General features: G+C 42.9%; 1 protein-coding gene across 1 annotated transcript in view; it reads left to right on the forward strand.

Annotated features, from left to right (window-relative positions):
• Positions 1-9,680: 9,680 nt before the first annotated feature.
• The window catches only part of OBSCN (obscurin, cytoskeletal calmodulin and titin-interacting RhoGEF), a 152,360-nt gene continuing 143,326 nt past the window's right edge, over positions 9,681-18,714 (forward strand). Inside the window, exon 1 of the mRNA XM_057398901.1 lies at positions 9,681-9,906. The gene's annotated coding sequence lies outside the window, so the exon portion shown is untranslated. The remainder of the gene's footprint in view (positions 9,907-18,714) is intronic.

Here is an 18,714-nt window from a genome sequence, read left to right on the forward strand (position 1 = left end):
CTGCTTTCTAATTTGTTGTTTGTGGTTGTTTTTAGATAATAACTTTGCCAAACAATTTTGTCAGTTATATGGAATGGAAAGTCCTTATTTTTCTTCATTAGCAATACTGTAATCAGAGGTGCAAAAAAGAAATTGATGCATTTAATGTATGTAGCCTCTGCTGTTAGAGATTGAAAATGTATCAGGTTATTGAGGAACGGGAGCTATAAATCCTCTTTGCTTATTTGCCAGACAAGCTTTATAAAGGAAAATATTTTCATATAGTGGGGGGAAGGAAGAAAAAAAAAAAGCTTGTTAGAAAGAATAAAAGAATAAATCAAGAGTCAGCTTAAAATCATTGCCAGAGAAAGACTGGGAAGATTGATTTACATTTTTTTTACTGTAGAGAATACAGCCAGTTTAAAACTTGTTAATGCACAGTAATAACTTAATGAGCATAGTTTTTTCACAGAATAGACTATTTCCAATATATATATGGGAAAAATAAGTTTCCTTTTATTTTTTATGACAGATATACAAAGATTAAGAGTGTCTATATTTTAATATGCAATTTGATGTCTGAAGTATATCTTTTACATGTTTGTTGGTCAAACTCATTCACTTAAAATAGCAAATTTTACACTACTAGTGAAATATTACTGAAGGAGGATGTTGTGAGGTGATCCATTCGGTAGGCCCAACAGAAAGTTGTGAAGGTCTAATTTAGCTTATAAAAAAGTTGTTGTCTATACAAGATTTAATCATTAATAAGTTCAGGCTTGCTTAAGTGTTTCTGTAAAACCACTGTGGATGTTCAAACGCTGCAGAAATCTTACTTCTACCTCTTGTGTAACATTCTTACAATTACACTTCACAGATGTCTTTGGGATGTACTTTGATGCTTTGATGTTACACAGTGTTGGTACACCTTAACTTGTGAATTTTATTTGCTTTTCCTTCTTGTTTTTGTCCCTGTTAGTCGTTTCTGTGGAACACTGGGATGCCTTGTGGCTGTAGCTGGGTTACATCTGCAGCTTCAGGCAGGCTGTGCACACCAACATGTAGTTTCTGTAAAGGTACAATGGTCAAAAGATTGTAAGGTTGGTGTTACCTGTATGAAAGTCTCAAAAAATACGATCATTCTGTAATAAATCATGTCCAGTGTAATTTTCTAGTGATTTATGCGCTCTGATTCCTTTTATTTAAATAATCAACTGTGTTGTATGTATGTCCTTAATAAACAGTTCCAGCTTCGTTACGTTCAACTGACACTGTTTGTCAGCTGCTGTTTTCCATGTGAGGTGAATTTGGTTTTGGTAATTCTGCCTTGAAAAGACACGTTACTTGTTCCGCTTTAACACAGTTACAAAAATTAAAATTCTTCATGTTTTATGTAACTGGTTTGTATTACTTCAGCAAATTTTGTGGAAAAGGAGCCAGCAGTTTGCGTTGCCGTTTGTTGGGCTTGGGTCTGAGGAATATCCCTTGATCTGGATGCAGAGTCACGCGAACAACTTCTGAAAATGCAGAATTGCCTCAAGTAGTTGGAAACAAAGGATAATCTTTAGTAAGTACTTCACAGAGCATTTCCGGGAGTGGAAAGTTTTGATGACTTTGGCATGCTTCTCAAACTGAAAAGTGTCAGAGAAGTCTGGTTTTATTGACATGGAGGTTGGAAGCTGTAAGCAGAAACAGAACTTTTTATGCCAAATGTTCTAGAAGATGCTGAAAGACAATGTGCTTTGCAAACCATGAACATCTGGATTTTAATTCTCCTCTCCCTTCTTCAATGAGATGAATTTAGGCAGATCTCAGGTATATGGAAACTCTTTATAGTAAGGAATTGCACATAGTGTGTCTGCATGTGCGCAACAGGTAGGTACAGATGGTCCAAAAATACACTGTTGATACATTGCAAATGCTTGCTTTGTTATTTGTGCTGCTCTTTGTAGGCTTCTGAGGATCCCTTCTGCTCTGCATGTAACATCCATTGTTTTATGTACGTTGAAAGCATTGGGAGAGGTTCCTGTTGGTAACACACAGACACATGGTGCCAGTCCAGCAGCTCGGGTGGGCTGGGATTGCCTTGCCTTTTTGCCACTAGTAAAAGATGAAGCATAATCTGACTGTTGTTACTGACATTGTTGATGGGATTCATCCTATCCTGCATAGTCTGTGAATGCGTTACCAGTTGCAAATCAGGCATTGCATCGGAATTGGGCTTGTAGTTCCTCTGGAGTCTGGTGTGAAATTTCAAACCTGATGGGGGGGGGGGGGGGGAATGTTCCTCAGTTTACACTTCACAATTTCAAAGCGTTTCCTTTTCTGGTGACTTCCAGAAAAAAACTCACAGAATCATAGAATGGTTTGGGTTGGAAAGGACTTTAATATAGTAAAAATAGTTGATAACATTCTATTAGTGCAAAATCAGTAGATTTCATGGTGCTTTAAATTACTTAAACAATGTAATTTGCAGTCAGGGCATTTCCCTACTCAGCTGACCTGTACATGTCAGATATCTCAATATGAAGTTACATGAGCTCTTTTTCTGTAGTTCATTTGTGAAAGAGTTCCTCCCAAATCAACATCCGACAAATTTCTGGTTCCCTTTTCCCTTCACTCCCATCCCAAGTCCGTAAGGTTTTGCATTTCTGATATCATGTAAGTAACAGAGGAAGGATGTAGAGAAGCTTTTGTGACACTGCAGGGTGCACACATGCGTACCCCAGGCAACTGAGGGCAGAAGTGTCAGGGGTGGGTCACGGAAAGGATCGCTGGGGGCTCTGGAGAAGTCCGTCCCACTGCTCCTTGAGGGGTTTGGGATGCACATGCTTTTTAGTTCAGGAATTATCAAGGGCTGTCACCTTTGGCAAACTGTGAAAGTTGTGGTTGCCAAATAGCCTCAGTGCCCTCCTAGCCCTGCATGATAACTTAACCAAATTTGAAGTCTTTCTATGAAAATGTCTTAACTAGGATAATGGAGGCAAATCAGATTTGTTGTTTTCTGGACATAAGCTGTCTTATCTGCTCTTAGCAGGTCCCTGTCCTTGCCTGTGGCAGGGGGTTTGGAGCTAGTTGATCTATAATGTTGCTTCCAACCCAAACCATTCTGTGATTCTAAGATTCTGTTGTTATTGCTGTTTTGGACCCGTGTTTTCTAAGTTAATTTTTGGGACACTACAAGAAGCTCCCTCACTCCCTTATTTATTTTTCTTTTACGCAGAGAAGAGGATTTCCAAAGCATTGCTGTTCAGCAGATCATTTGAGAAACATCTCTCCACTGATGGGTATCTCTGCGTTTATTCAGATGTAGCTTGGTTGCTTTGATACTTGTTCCAAAACACCTGTAATGGAATAGTTGCAACTATTTTAGTATAACTATGCTGGCAGCTTGCCTGCGAAGTTACTTTGGAAAACAGTTGCAGTGAAATGTTTTCCTCGTAGCCTATTACCCCTGAATTAGTCTGATAACATCTGGTATCTTATGTTGATTTTTATATAATGTTGATTGAAAGCATTTGAAATGCATATTTGATAGGCTGGCCTTTGTGAAGCCATGTAGTTTGATTGTGCTGTTCTGATTTGAATAATAGTTCCATATAAAAAATGAAAGCACTGTGTTTCCACAGTGCTAACTCTTTAATCTAACTGAGTAGACCTTTGATTTCTAGCTGGTGAATCATGCTGTGGATAGAGCAAGAATGTTGGGTTGCAAAAGATGCACAGCCTCGATAAGTAGTGAATTCAGATAAATACTCCTGAAGAATTTGTAATCTCAAAAGCAGCAGTGTCTGAAAAATCGATGTCACTGCAAATGGATTATAAACAAATGTAAACCAAAAAGGATTGCTGGGGGAATTGTTTTAAATTGACAAGAGGGTAGGTTTAGATTATTTTCTTTTGTTTGAGTTACTGTTGCTGTCCAAACAGGGCAGTTAGTGTAGTTCAGTTGAGGCCTCTCTTCAGCTGAGAGTGTATGGCAGCAACAGCTTCTGTTTTCCCTCTGCTCAGCAGAGGCATCACTTACCAGTAAGTTATGTCCCATTTTAATCAGAATAAACCCAAACTTCAGTCCAACTATTCAAGTTAGACTCTGAAGACAGGTGCTGGCACTAATTGTAAAGAAAAGCTGGTCTGTGGATTTATAGCTGTGTAAATGAAGGCTTTTGTGGCTACTTAATCACCTTGTAAATAATTGACCTGGGTTCCAGTGGAGGAGAACTTAAGGATTGAATTCTGCTGTGATGTGGAAAGAAATTGCCTTGCTAGGATTATAAGTCCTTTGTGCACACATTTGCTTAAGCGTGGATGTGCAACCTCTTGGGACGTAACCACACTAAAGTTCTGTAAGTGCCACTGACTACAACCAATAGTGGTATAAATAAGTATGTAAATATCTAGCATTAGATAACTGGCAAAAATTTTTCCTCAAAGCCTAAGGAAACACTAAAGGTACAAGAGCCAAGTTTACACTGGCATGCAGGTCAAAGCACACAAAGGCACACCCCAGGTATTTTAGAAGTGACTGCAGGTCTACAGAAGTGACTAAATGCGATGACACCCATCCGTGTTCACAGTGAGAATTGTTGAAACACAGACTGGAAATCAGAGGTTAGCCATCAGAAGTAGCTTCCCCAGCATGGTCCTCAACAAGTAATAAGTAGGATGGGCACTCAGTTAGGTGATCCCTGGAAAGCAGAACTCACCCAATAATAATGTAGTCATGAAAGCTTTATTTTTGATCAAAACAGTCATTGTCACTGATCACAGGGCAGTGGATTAACAACAAGGAAAATGCTGTCTCTGCCACTGTGAGCTCTGCTCTTGGTAAAGTATGAGAGGAGGGAACTGAAAAGGTAGAATAAAAGCTGATGTGACACCCGGGCATATTTCTTGGGCACCTGTCTATTTGGAGCCAGACAGTGGTGATTTATAGGCACTGGGATGAGCTGAGTCATTGGGCAAGGTCTGGAGAAGGTTTAGGATGAGGAAATGGGACAATTTTATCAATGCTGACACTACTTTACTGTAGCCACTACTGAGGAAGAGATTTATGCATATGACTATCTTAGAGTGTCTGTGTAATCCCATTAACATCAGTGATACTACTTAAGCACTTAAAAATAGACATTACTTTTAGGCAACTTCTTGTACAAGAGGTATTCCATAAGGCAAATCAGCTTCTAACATCTTCTGATGTGCTAATATTGTCTCAAAACCGAAAAATGCTTTAAAATGGGCTGGACTTCACAAACTTTGTTGCAGAGTACTTGTGCTACTTCAGCCGGTGAGGAGATCTGAGGTAATATGAATGATGAAGCCCCTGATGGTTGCCAGCCTGCCAGGAAACCAGTGAAAGGCAAGTGTACTTCTGCCCTTAAAACAGGGGGAAAAATATAGGCCAGGAATTTGGATTTCAAATCACAGAAAGGTATTGAAACAAAAAGTAAAAATCTATCTTGTAGCACTGAAAAGATGCTAAAGAGGAGAGTTTCAGTTTATATGTGTGAAACTTTGTCAGTCCACTGCAGTTCCCCCCCGTGACAGTGTTATAGGCAGAAACTAATGTGCATAGGATTAAAAAATAAATAAACTTGGTCCTGTTTTCTATGACAGCCTTGTAAATAGCTTTGCAATGAAATCTGAAATGAGTATTGTGGAATGGGTGCAGAGCCTCCCTCGGTGTGTAGCTATTGGAGATTTAATGGAAGGATTTATCAAGCAGGTTGTGCTGTTGGTGCACTGATGATAATTTTACCAAACATATGATTTTGGTAGGGTCTCTTGAGACTTTGGTAAGTCAGGCTTGGAGTTCCATCATTGGAAGCTCATGAATGAAGAAAATACAGTAAGTTCTCTAAGCATTAAAAGGTAATATACTGCTCAAGGACAGCATAGGAAAACACTGCTCGGCTGCAGTTCTGTGAAGGGTTACTGGGAAGCCTGAGTAAGGTTTGGGATCAACAATGCCTGGCTGCTTTGGAATGGGCAGAAGTCCATAGCGGGATGTACAAAGGCAATGGTAGGCAGCAACGTGTCCCAAGTAATCCTTGTGATCTTCCCTGATAAGGCAGCAGCTGGAGGAGCTGGCCTGGGTTTGGTGCTCACTTGTCAAATGTATGCAGACAGCTGGAGTCAGTCCAGCCGGGAGTGACGGAAACCATCAGCAAGTCAGAAATGAATTGGGGGTGCTCATGCCAGAGAGGAGGAGGCAGCGACTGGAGACAGTGGTCTCCAAGCATCTCCAGGCATCCTGCCAGCGTGGAAGGGCACCACGTGTCTCCCCTAGTCAGGGGGTATAGGGTTAAATTACAGGAGGAGTTCTACAGGTTAGGCATTTGGATTAGCTATGTAGAGAAAAGTTTAATGTTAAGAGCAGGGAAGCACAGAAGAATATGTAGGAACCTTTATAAGGTTTTTGAAGCCTTTAATACCGCGGCAGGCAATCACATGCTGTGTCACTTTTGCCTTTTGCTCTTGCCCACAAATCAGTTTTTCCTAAAATTCTTAAAAGCTGAGTTTAAAAGAAAAAATATTAAGCCAGTACCTTTCTTTTTTTTTTTTTTTTTAACTCATATTTGTGTTGGTAATATCTCAACTTTCTGTCTCCTCTTTGACTCTGATCAATTAATAACTGCCCCGTATATGTGACATTTTGGGGGGGAATATGCTCCCTTACATTAGAAGTGCTTTAGGGATCTGCTTGTGATCCAGTGATGCTTAACGCAGAATGAGGTGGTTTTACTTGTCAGAATTAGACATGGCTTAGGCCTTACCAGTTATAGTAACTCAAAGAATTTAATTTATATCTTGGAGGAAAACCAAGCACAGGTTTTTTCAGTGTCTGTAGACAATGGTTAAATCCATTTGGTATCCTTTTACTTTGAACTTTAGAGTTTGAATTTTGGAATTTTAGATACAGCTTTCAAGTGCAAGGAAAGATATTTCTATTTTAGAGCCATATAAGTAGCTATTTAACACACATTTCTCAGATATTTGGAATGGGAAGAAAACAGGCCTATGGAAAAGCTGTCTGTTGGCTTTTTGAAGAATAAGGGACTAATATTGTGCCTGGTGACATTTAATTGTTTTCATTCAGATGCAGGTTCCTTCAACCCTTTCATCATTTTCTCTATGAATTCCAACTTTTATTAGCTTATCATATATAGATTTTCCTTTATTTTAAACCTGTGACATGTTGTAGGTCCTGTATAGATAAATAACTCATTGGTACTGTAGATATTTCAGTTCATCTTGCTTTTAGTGACCTTTCAGGGTATCTTGGGTAATCCTCTTCTGTCAGGGTAGTTAGGGCAAGTCCCAGCACCCAAAAAGGGGGAAACAGAAGTGATTATCACTCATCGGCAGGTTGCCTAGGAGATGCTAGTGCTGAGTACTGGCATACACCGTAAGATGAGCTGCAAGGATCTTAAATGGCAAGATAAATGCTCCATGACCTTATGCCAAGGTGGGAGGCAATCCCGACAAGGATACTTTTTCCCATTAGGTGAACAGGTGACAATACGTTGGGACATTAAGCAGTTTGGGCAACTTTCTCCTCTGACCATATAGGAAGGATTGTCCTCCCAGTGTGAAGGGACTGCACAGATTTGCTGACCAAAGTACACTTCAAAGCCTTCCTTAAAATAAAACCCACCTTCCACATTTTTCACTTGCTGGCTAAAGACAAAATAGAAGTCCGTCTCTCTGAGAGGCATGAGGTGAACCACAGAAATAAGCTGCAAGGAAGCCCTTCCATAAAATGTGCCTTTGTTTCAGAAGTGAGCTGCATCAGAGCTTGTGGTTTGGAAGCCAGGCAGAGGCTTTTCTATCTCCATACCAGGGTTGCCAAGTAGAGCTGATGCAGTTCCATTTGTCTTACAATTAACATCTTCAAATAACGATTAGTGAGGTTTAGAACTGAGCAAAATGGCCAGTGTCTTTAAAAGAGGAAAGGAGTTTCACAGGGCTGTCCTTAAACATCCAGTGAAGTTACTCAGCCAATGCACAGGGAGTTCAGATGTCACCTGCAATCTCTGTACCATTTCCCCCCCTCAATCCTGTAACTTTATGGTTGGTTTTGGTCCATGCTATGTAAATTCTGACTGTCTTCTGACTGGAAAGGAGTGGGCAGCATGAAGCAGCAGCATGCCAGCTTCCATCTCCCTCATCAGAGAGTCACTGGTTGATGCTACCCTTTCCCTTCCCCCTTTGGGAGATGATGATAGATCTTACACTCACTGAGGTTGTTTCCCTTCTATCCTTGAGTCAATTCTCCAGCAGGTGACAGTCCTGCTCTCAGCAGGTCATCTGAAAGATGATCTGCTTCTAGATCAGACCGCTGCCCAGCTTCTTCCCTGTGGAGAAACCAGTCCTGGGTTAGCTTCAGTGTCTCCTGCTGGCCAGTGTCCTTCTCCTTGGTTATCTCATTGCATGAAGTTAATGGTGTCCCACTGCTTTTCATCCTTGTCATTCCTCCTTGAGCTCTGCTTTCAAGGACATCCCACTAGCACTCAGGTCATGCTGGATCTCTTCCACTTTTTGTTTTTCAGTAGCCAAGTGCCCCACGAACCCAGTGCAAGACTTGAAGGCTTCAAGAGCTGAGATTCCTATTGGGCGCAAGGCAGAAAAAGCTCTTCCTCCGCAGCTATTGCCCTTCCCTTTCTTTGGTCCTATTGACTCTTTCCAACCCCTGCTTCTGAAATCCCAAATAAAACTCCCTTTGTCTTCCCTAATGGTGTTTTTGTGCCCTGAAAAGTGAGTAAACATAACATGCTGTTGTGTCTTCAGCTTATCCATGTGCTTGGACTATGCTGCACATTATCTGCTTTGTTTACTGCCAAAAATTAGCCTATCTCATAGTTCACTCCTGATTGCCACACAGTGGTAAAGTGGTTGTGGAGGAACCTCTGGACTCCATTCTAGCACCTGTATCATTAGCAGAAATTACTTTTAAATTCAAAATACTTTGATTGCTAATAAGAGTTGGTGTTGGTTTCAACAATTTCCTGAACTCTGTGTTCAAGAAATTGTTTAAAAAGTAGCAGTTTTACTGGCAAATACAGAAAATATGTTTATGAGTCTTTGAGATGTGATGTGTGTAAAACCCATGCCATTTTTGCAGTTGCTTCAGATTGATGCGGTGAAAAAGTAGGGTGACATACACTAAGGTTAAGAAAGGGAGAGATGCAGTTAGGTTTGTTAACTTGCCATTTATTCACCATTGTCACCACTCTTGCCTGAGAGGTTATAAATAAACCTACTATTGATCTGATGCCTTTGGAAAAGAATTTCTATCCAATGTGCGATGCTGGTAAGTTGGTAGCTGCCTGTTCCTGGGTCTCCACACCACACTCATAAATTGGCTTTGGGATGGACCCTTTGGGAGCCGTTCTGATCCACATGGTCATTGCAGCCTTGTCCCCTTGTCCACATGTCCCCTGCACCCGCACCACCAAACACGTATGTGTCTGATGTCTTCCCCCCGCTGTTGCTGGACCACCCCACTGAATCCCTAAAACGATGCCCTTTTGCCTCTCTCCTGCAGGAAACCTAATCTCCCCGGTAAATGACACCCAGAGCTATTTTGGATCTGGGCTGCAGAGGGAAAGCAAAGCACGTCAGCAATTTGACTGGAGGAGGACAACCCAGAGGAGGGGTCGGGCAGGGGGGTGGCACAGCCTAACCCTGGGCAGCAAAGCCACTGCTGGGGGACTCGGGGGGACCTTCTGCTGCACGTCACTGCCATCGCTGGGGTTTCTGTTTTATTTTACTGGAGGGGTAAGGGGAGGGAACCAAACCCAACATGGTGTCTCCATGTCCTCTGTTCCCCTTATCCCCCTTCCCCCTTCTGTCATCTCAGTAGGAATCGGCTTTTCTTACCCTGCCCAGAGCTTTGTTTCTCCTCAGACTCACACAAGACTCCAGGTAAGACCGAAACCTTCAGCTAAAGAGAAGTAGACTTGGGGATGCTGGTGTCCAGCAGAAAGTGGAGACTGCTGTTTGTAGCTGGGAAAGGGGAGAGGTTATTTGTATGTCAAGCTGGAGTATGTGTTGCTTTATGAAACATATTTGAAGATGGAGATGAAGGTGCAGGGAGTTAACCCAGTCTTCTTCTGGTCTGAACTGAGTGTGGACTGCTTTGCTTAGTTACTTTAGGACATGTTACTAAAAGAGCAAACACCAGCCTTCAGGGGAGAAGAGAAAAGAGAGGAAAATCCAGCTTAAAGTTGTTAATTCTGCATGATACGTTTTGTCCCCAGATTGGAGGTAGGACTGTGCATGGAGACCCTGGAAAAACTGTGGCTCCCAGGGAGAGGTGGCAGCAAGGAGTGTTTCGAGTTCTATTTCCAGGACACAATCTTAGTGCTGCTTTCCTCTTCATTAAGGGCTTTTTTAACTCTGAGCTCCTCTCTGGTGTCAGTACCGATTCACACTGCAACCCCCCCTCCCGCTCCTCGCGTTTCTGCATATGGCTCTTGACAAGATATGGAGAGATATGGAGCCCAACAGCTGAGGCTATTTTCAGCCCTACAGCTCAATGGGGTGGAGTGGCTGTAATGACAATGACGTCCACTTGTTAAAATACAAGGGCTTAGGCTGGAGTCTGGCTGCTAATTGTCACCAAGGGAATTCTTTGTCCTTATGGAAGCCATGATCCTGCAACTGCCTTGTGTAGGAAAACACATGTGCTAAAACTGGAGGCGGTGTTTCTAGTTTAATATATGGGAGCTTATTTTTCTGTGAATGCAAAGAGTTGAAGAGTTGTGATGGATTGGTTTGGTGCTGGTAGGAGCCTTTTTTATTTGTGCAAGAGGGAGAAAGGTGCATGCACTTGTGCATGTGTGCACGTGGGGAGGAAACACTAATACAGCTGTAGCATAGTTCTGCCAGCTTCAGACGCAAAAGGTCTAGCCTTCTAAACCATGAGGCCAATACAGTAAAGTAAATCTGTGTGAATCCAGTGTTTCTCTGAGCATTTAAAGCTCACCTGGCTCAAGCTGTCAGTCTTTGTCAGGGTGTGTTTGTACGCCTGGGATTCTACTTTAGCTGCTTCTCTCCAGGGGCTGTACCTAAAGCAAAATCCAATTGGGTGAAATTTATGATTAAATTGTTATAATTCACATTTTTTTCTGTCCCCAGGGAAGCAAACCCAGAGTTTTTGTCTTTTCCCTCCATTTGTCTCCTGACTTCTCACCCCATGGAGCTGGAATGAGCATCACTGTATGCCCAAGATCTCCCTTGTGCTGTAGCCTTTTCTTACACACTGTCAGAGCAGCCTGGGTGCATTTAGGAAAAGGTACTGCCACGGAGTCTTGAGGGGCTGATCCAAGCAGTATTAGCCCTGTGGAAGTTTCTGGGTTGTTTTGTAGCTCCACCAAGAGGAGAATCCAAAGTGAAGCACATATGCTACAGTGAAAACAAGTAGAAAGTCCCTTTGTTGTGTGAAGCTTTTTCCTGTGAAGACAGGTTGTTCAGCCTGGGGAAGAGAAGGCTCTGGGGAGACCTTAGAGAAGCTCCCAGTGCCTAAAGGGGCCAACGAGAAAGCTGGAGATGGGGTTTTGACAAGGGCAGGAAGGGACAGGACAAGGGGGAATGGCTTTAAACTGGCAGAGGGGAGGTGTAGATGAGATGTGAGGAAGTTCTTCCCTGTGAGGGTGGTGAGGCCCTGGCACAGGTTGCCCAGAGAAGCTGTGGCTGCCCCATCCCTGGCAGTGTTCAAGGCCAGGTTGAACAGGGCTTGGAGCAACCTGGTCTAGTGGAAGGTGTCCCTGCATGTCAGGGGTTGGAACTGGGTGAGCTTTAAGGTCCCTTCCAACCCAAACCAGTCTGTAATGCTTTAAACTATTGTGGTGGTGATGGAAAATGGTTGCTGGCTATATGGTTAAAAGAGGAAAGAGCTTTATGAGCGGTAAGTCTTTCTCTCTATGAAAGAGAAAACATGTGCTTTACCATTTGAGTAATCTAAGTGGTTTCAGTCTTCCATGTTTTACTTGATGTGTATGCTTAGATATGTGGCTGGAAGGTGATCTGACTGCATTGCCTGGTAGCATGCACAAACCATGCAATTTGGTTTTTTTTGTTTTTTTTTTTTTGTTTTTCTTGTTGGAATGTTCTGATATTTGTTTAATTCCTTTGCTTGCTGCCAGTCATTGGAAATATTTCAGGTTATTGGCAAAGGATTAGTACTGCAATCACAAGGTGATGCAGGTCCCTTCCTAGAGATTTGGTGCATGTTCAGCCCTACCCTGAAGGTCAGGAATGATTGTCTTGGCTTGATGTTAGCTATCTAGTTGTTGAGGACTACTCACCATGTTTAACGCTATGTTACCCACAGACCTGCTGTGAAATTTCCCTTAACATCCCTGGCAGACTTTGGCTTGCTATGGAGGCAGTAGATGACAAGCAGTGCAAACGAGCCTTACTCTGAATTGAGTTAGAAGCTTATTGCAATAGGCTTAGTTTATTGTAGGTACTCTGTGTCAAACATCTCCTACAGAGCATGGAGACCGATCCTCCAAACCACCATGGAAAGCTCTTCCATCTGCTCATCAAATGACCTTTGAACATGCCAGAATCTGTTGTCCCTCACTGAAGTGGAATTCAGACTAGCTCAAGCTAAGCTGCAAGTGCAGCTCCTTGGTGACAGATACTGTTCCTGCTCTGATGAAATGGGCATCAGATAAATTCTGCCATCTCGTATGAGTGCATTGGCACAAATCTCTACTTACACCTGATTTAGAGATGTAATGGGCATGCAGCACTGGATGTGCTGGTGTGCATTTCACTCTTAAAGCACGGCGTCTGGTGTAATGGCTTGTAGGCATCCATCAGTGCCCATCTGATGTCACTAAGCTTGCAGCTGACACCGAATACTTGTGTTATTTCAAAGTTGTCCATTCCCTGGGAGGTTGTTAGAAGTAATAAGGCAGCAGGGTTGCTGCTGTTTTCCCTCAGCAGAACTTTAAACACCAAAGAAAACCCACACTTCCCATTTGATGACCCATCAACTTCCCACCCACAGATTCCGTTTCCTGATGGTTTTAGATGGAACAATACATGCAGATATGTCATGTAAACTGCAGTAATACTAGCACTGCCTTGATTTTTATCTGGAGCTTTTGTTTTAGTGATGTTCTTTGAAAGCTCAGGACCCAGAGGTGGGAGATTCCTTGCGAATCATGGCTTTCCCATCAGGAGCAGGAGTGGAAGGCTTAGCAGTTGGCATTGCAGAGTAAGTCCAGGAAACATGAACTCTAAAGGCAGGCAAAAGACCCAAATCAACTGTTTGCTACTTGGGCAAAGAAAGGGTGAAAGAAGATTGAGAAAATGAACAATCAGGCATGTGATAGATCTTAATGTGGTGTCAAGAGAACATATGTGCTCCTGATTTTGGATTTCAGTGGTCTCTTAGGTTGAGATGCCTGGTTTTACCTGCACTTTGCATCCTCAAAATCTCCGATTATGCCAGTGATTACCTATGGCCACATTTGTTTTGGGAGTATTTTGAGACAGATTCCGTGGTGCTCTTTGTTCTTTGCCCAGAGTCATGGTGGACAGGATTCCCTTTCTAACCGTTGTATTGAAAGGCTTGGACAGAGAATAATCTGCCACCTGCTCTCATGCCAAAGAACATCATCACAGGCTGCTGACTGCTTGAGGGGCAATATCCCATGGTGTGGGACCTCTGTCTTCTCAGAAGCTGTTGAAGGCTTTCCAGATGCAGCTCAGCATTGATGAAGCAACATGAAACCAACCCATCAGTCAGCACTGCAAAATGAATCACAGGAGGTGGAGAGTGATGGCTCTGCAATCAGGATCCTCTGTCTCTGGATGGATCTCCTGATGAGCACCACCTCAGACTACTGCAGCAGGAACTGGAGTCGTTTGTGTTGTTCCCACTGCAAGGCCCTTGTTTACTTGTCTGTGGAGAAGCAGGCATGGGGCAGAGACTGAAAATGGTGAGGACAGGAACGGGTAGGAGGCCTTTACTGACTGCATGGCTGTGTGCTGGTGCCTGGCAGTGATTTGATGTATTTGCGTTATCGGACAGGTCTGTACACTTGTGCCTCTTTCCCCCAAACATAAACCAGTGAAAATCTGAATGAATAAAGACATAAGTAAAATTACAAGTGCTGCTACTTTGCCTTTGGCATGCTCAGAAATACCCAGATGGGAGAATGTGATCTCTGCTGCATATGATTAATCACAGAGGGATTACAAGGAGAAATATGACACTGGTAAATGCCTCAGATTAATTGGAAAGGGCATTTGCACTGGCTAGGTTTATTCATGCTTTGTTGTCAGTTCTATCACTTCCAAGGGAGCTGTCCTGGCCCTTGCAGGGAGACGCTATTTTTTTAAACCACTTGAACGTACATATAAAGAATCTGAATTAGTGTGTTTACCAAACTGGTTAACAAGTTACACTGCAGAAATGTTAAACCTCATCCTTTCAGTATTTTCAGGAGGCTATCATTTACCTCTTCCTCCTTAATCTATTTATCAGTCTAATCTAATGCACTGCATGTTATGCCATTTAGACTTATAAAATGTAGTTTATCTGGTGCAGCCTGTCTGAAGTGCTTGATCTGTCTGAGTGTTAGTTACTTATGCAGCTTCATCCTTGCCACAGGTTAGGATTTCTTGCCTGTTACCAATTTGATGCTCTTGGCATCCGTAACGCAAGGTTTTTACCCTTTTTTTCAGAGAGGGACTAAAGATATGAGAGTTTGAGTGACTTTTTCATGCTCATCAATGTAAGCCAGTGGCCCAGCAAGGAATAAACTCTCTTGTGCTTTCCCACCATGTTGGAAACGAATCTAAAATAATATTGATGAGCATGCACTGTTTTTACTGATCCCTGGATTTTCTTCGGGCATCCCAGCCATCCATAGACTTAAAGACTCATAGAATCAGCTAGGTTGGAAAAGACCTTTATCATCAAGTCCAACCATTATCCCAGGACTGTCAAGTCCACCACTAAACCATGTCACTGAGGGCCTCATCTGTGTGTGTTTTGAACATTCTACCACTGCCCTGGGAAGCCTGCTTTATACCAACATAAGAACCATTGATTATGATGGCACATGGTGAAAGCTGGTAGAGAGCAGGGTGTGGTGTAGATCACAGCACAGGACGTGGGTGTCTCACCTTGCGCTATGAAGTCTGCGGACACAGTGGCTTGTACCTGATAGAGAGAAGTGAGTTGCAAACACCAGGCGAGTGTTTGGAAGCAATGGGAGAGGGATGCTGAACCTTGGGGCTATGGCCACTGGAAAGAAGAGTCTTGGATGGTTTTACTGTACCAATATGGTTCAGGAGCAAAAACAACAGGCACCTGATATAGCAGCTTGCCTGTGTTTTAGCTGTTCTTGACTACCAGAGATACCAGTGAGCAGCTGGGGGTTGTTTGGGCACTGTTTATCACAGGAGGGTGGGAGAAGAGGATGCACAATTGGTTTAGGAAGTGAGCAGCATTCCTGCTTTCACCCTTGTAAAAGCCAGGCTTTGAGATCATCCACCACACTCCCACAGAGCAGAGCTCTCCTCCAGACGTGGATACATCTCCTGGGGAGCAGGAGGATGTTGAGGAAAACATCAGGCAGGTGGTTTTAGGGAAGCCACTGTTTGCTGAAAGGTCACCAGTTGGCTTCCAAGCTGGCACCTGCTGTATCTGCAGCCATCTCTGTGCTCCAGGCACTTCTCCGTGTTAATGCAGAGCCCACTTTGAAGGAGAACTTTATGTTTTGCCCTTTTAGATGCTATGGATTTGAAGATGGAAACGAGTCAGAGTGACACAGCTGTCAGAAACAATTCAGGATCTGGGAAGGATGAGAGATGGTAATGTCTTCTGAAGATAGATGAAAGTGCTTTGATGACACAGTGCAGGCTGAAATTCAAGGAAATGGCTGAGAAAGATTAGGACATGAGCTCTGAGTCCGTGTTTTGATTGTTAATTCTTAGCTAATGTAGTGAATGTTACTGCTGGATTCTCCAGAGTTGAATCCCAGCATCCCCCTCTGAACATTGAAATGGTCCTCCCCCAAATTAGCAGAAGACTCTGATTGTCAATCAGTTGACATCAGTGGAAATTTCCACTGACTTCTATGTACTTTGGCTCAAGCCCAAGGCTTGTGTCTGTGTCTTGTAACCATTCATGCAGCTTCTCTGCTTGCAGCTTTGCAAGTGCTTATGGAAAATACATTTTAAAGCTCAAGTGAGGACAGAGGTTGAAGGTAGTAAGAAGGTAGTTGTTGAGATAGTTGAGGGTTGATGTAGTAAGAGGGACAATAGAAGTGCTAACTAGTTCACAGAGTTCTAGACCAGTTTAAGGCCAAGGGAAAAATAGTTCTGAATAGTCAATGCAACTAGTACTGAAGGTGACCACTCTATAGAAAGTCAGTTGGTCTTCACACTAGTGACCCCAAGTCAATCATTCTTTGCGATCTTAGTGTATGCAAAGAATCAGTTTTCCCCATTACTTCCCCCCTGCCCCCAGATTTAAGCTTTCTAAGGATTTCTGATGGAATATGAGTTTTGTATGTTCTGTGGAGGGGGAGAGACAGGAAAGGATAAGAGGTAGTGTATTTCTCTGTTAAATATAGAAAGAAGACTATGGTTTTGTCTTATATCTGTGGCCAAAATTAAGCTTAAAGGTTTACTAACTCAGCTATACCATCAGTCAGAAATTGTAATCTGTTAAACCATCAAAATTATAATCTATTATTAATTTTCTTAAATGATTTGTCATATATTTCAGTGAGTACATTGTCATATATACACTATGCACACAATTATTTATGACACCATCCCTGTCTTGATATGAAGAAGAAATGAGAAGGGAGCCAAGACACAGAGAAAATAAGTGATTTTCCTACGCTCAATCCAATCCTTCCTGGTGCCATCAGTGATTTGCACATTAAAGTTAAGGCACTGCAAGAGGAGCTGGAGGAGGATGGAGAAAATAACGAAACCTCTGCTCAGATTGTGACTCAAGAAATTAAAGCAGGATTTTGGCTGCTCCTGCTGATTTCTGCTGGAGGTGGGGGCAGACTGCGAGAGCATCTGCCATTGGGTGAGAGAGTGGGTGGATTTGTGACCAGCGAAGAAGCCAAACTGCTGTAGGATTAAGCAGGATATTTCTGTCGCGGTCACTGGTTATTATTTCCTTTCTGAGTTACAACACGCAGTGCCCTGGTTGTTTCGCTTTGTGTGGTGTTTTGAAGGTGAAAAAGCACAGATGTGAGAGTAACACTGAAGTCACCCAGAGTAGAGACCATTCATATAGCTCATCTGCATGAGCTTGCTAAGATAGGAGTGTCTGGCATCACAAGGCCAAACAGTTGCTTGGAGAGAAATGGTGCACTCAGTCTTCTGAGTAGGACTTCCAGAGAGCGCTGGAGCTGGGAAACCTACTTTCCTTACACAGCACTATCACCATGTCTAATCCTGCTCCCGGAGGGAGGCAGCTGGCGCATGGTTACTGGTGTTAATGGGGTTGAGACCAGGGCTTTAGCTGTGCTATACTTATCAAAGTAAATGCTAGCCAATTCACGGAAAAGGTCTTCTTGGAGGATTAGGAGTAGATTCACTCCAGCAGAAGGGAAAGTACACTCAGGGGTCCATATAAGGAGTAGTGGGGAAGCAAGAAAAGTTTGTGGACTTTCAGGGGACCCTGAAGGTGGTAAGCGCTGTTGTATTGCTCTCCAGCTGCACAGGGATGGGTTGATTCTGTGAACATAGCTGCAAGGATTAGTGCCACTGATTGCTTCTGACTTTCTCAGGACACAACAGAGCCAGAATTGTTCTGAGATTCAGTTTTGAACACTTTCTAAGACTCATCCCATTGGCTGGTCCATGTCATCAAACAGCTTCAGGTTGGTGCATAGCCCCTCTGAGACCAGTTGTGAATAAGCAGGCAATGAGACATCTTTCCTGTAAGCCCTAAGCCGCACGGGGTCTTTTTGGAAAAGGCTGGCACTATCTGGATTGCTACATGCATCCCTTGTAGTGATTCCTTCATGTGGCTTTGCACTCTTAGGAACATGATGCATGTACACCAAGCCATACTTGTGCACAAATGCCCATCCCCACTATAGCTGTGTCAGCCCTACACCACCTGGATGAGGCTGTCTCTAAGCCATAGATACTCATCGTCTACCATCACTATCAAAATAGCTGCATCTCAGTGGTTTTGTTGAATAGAAGCTAGGAATAAAGAGAAATATCCTCAATAATATGACAGGCATATCTGCGTGTCCTCCTGAAGGCTGGCCCCTTCAGTAGAGAGATTTACTCTAAGGTTTGTGTGAACATGATTCAGAGAACGAGACATAGGGATGGGTAATGATCAGAGACCAAAAGAAAGGAGAAAGACAAAAATTGAACAGAGCAAGGGCAATAAGATAGAAAAAGAGAAATGAAAATGAAGAGATGAGCGTGATGGAGGAGGTATCTTGATAGTCAGAAACATCTCTCAGAGCTGAATGTCAGTTTCTTTCTCTATGGCTACAGAGCCAGCCCATATGTTATGTAGCATTAGTACAGGTCACTATCCTAGTGCCAAAGCTGAAAGGGACCAGTGTGTTCTTTCTGTATGAACTGCCCAAAGACTTGTATTTTATACAGTGACTTCCATGAGGAAGTGAGTGACTTTCTTCATCAGCAGTTTATTGAGCTCAAATCTAAGGAATCTGCAAGACCTAAAATATTCCAAGGCCTAATGAGAATGAC

Source organism: Pezoporus wallicus, unplaced genomic scaffold, assembly GCF_028554395.1.
Source record: "Pezoporus wallicus isolate ANWC-B61680 ecotype Strahan unplaced genomic scaffold, APGP_CSIRO_Pwel_v1 contig_3487, whole genome shotgun sequence".
Taxonomy (NCBI): domain Eukaryota; kingdom Metazoa; phylum Chordata; class Aves; order Psittaciformes; family Psittacidae; genus Pezoporus; species Pezoporus wallicus.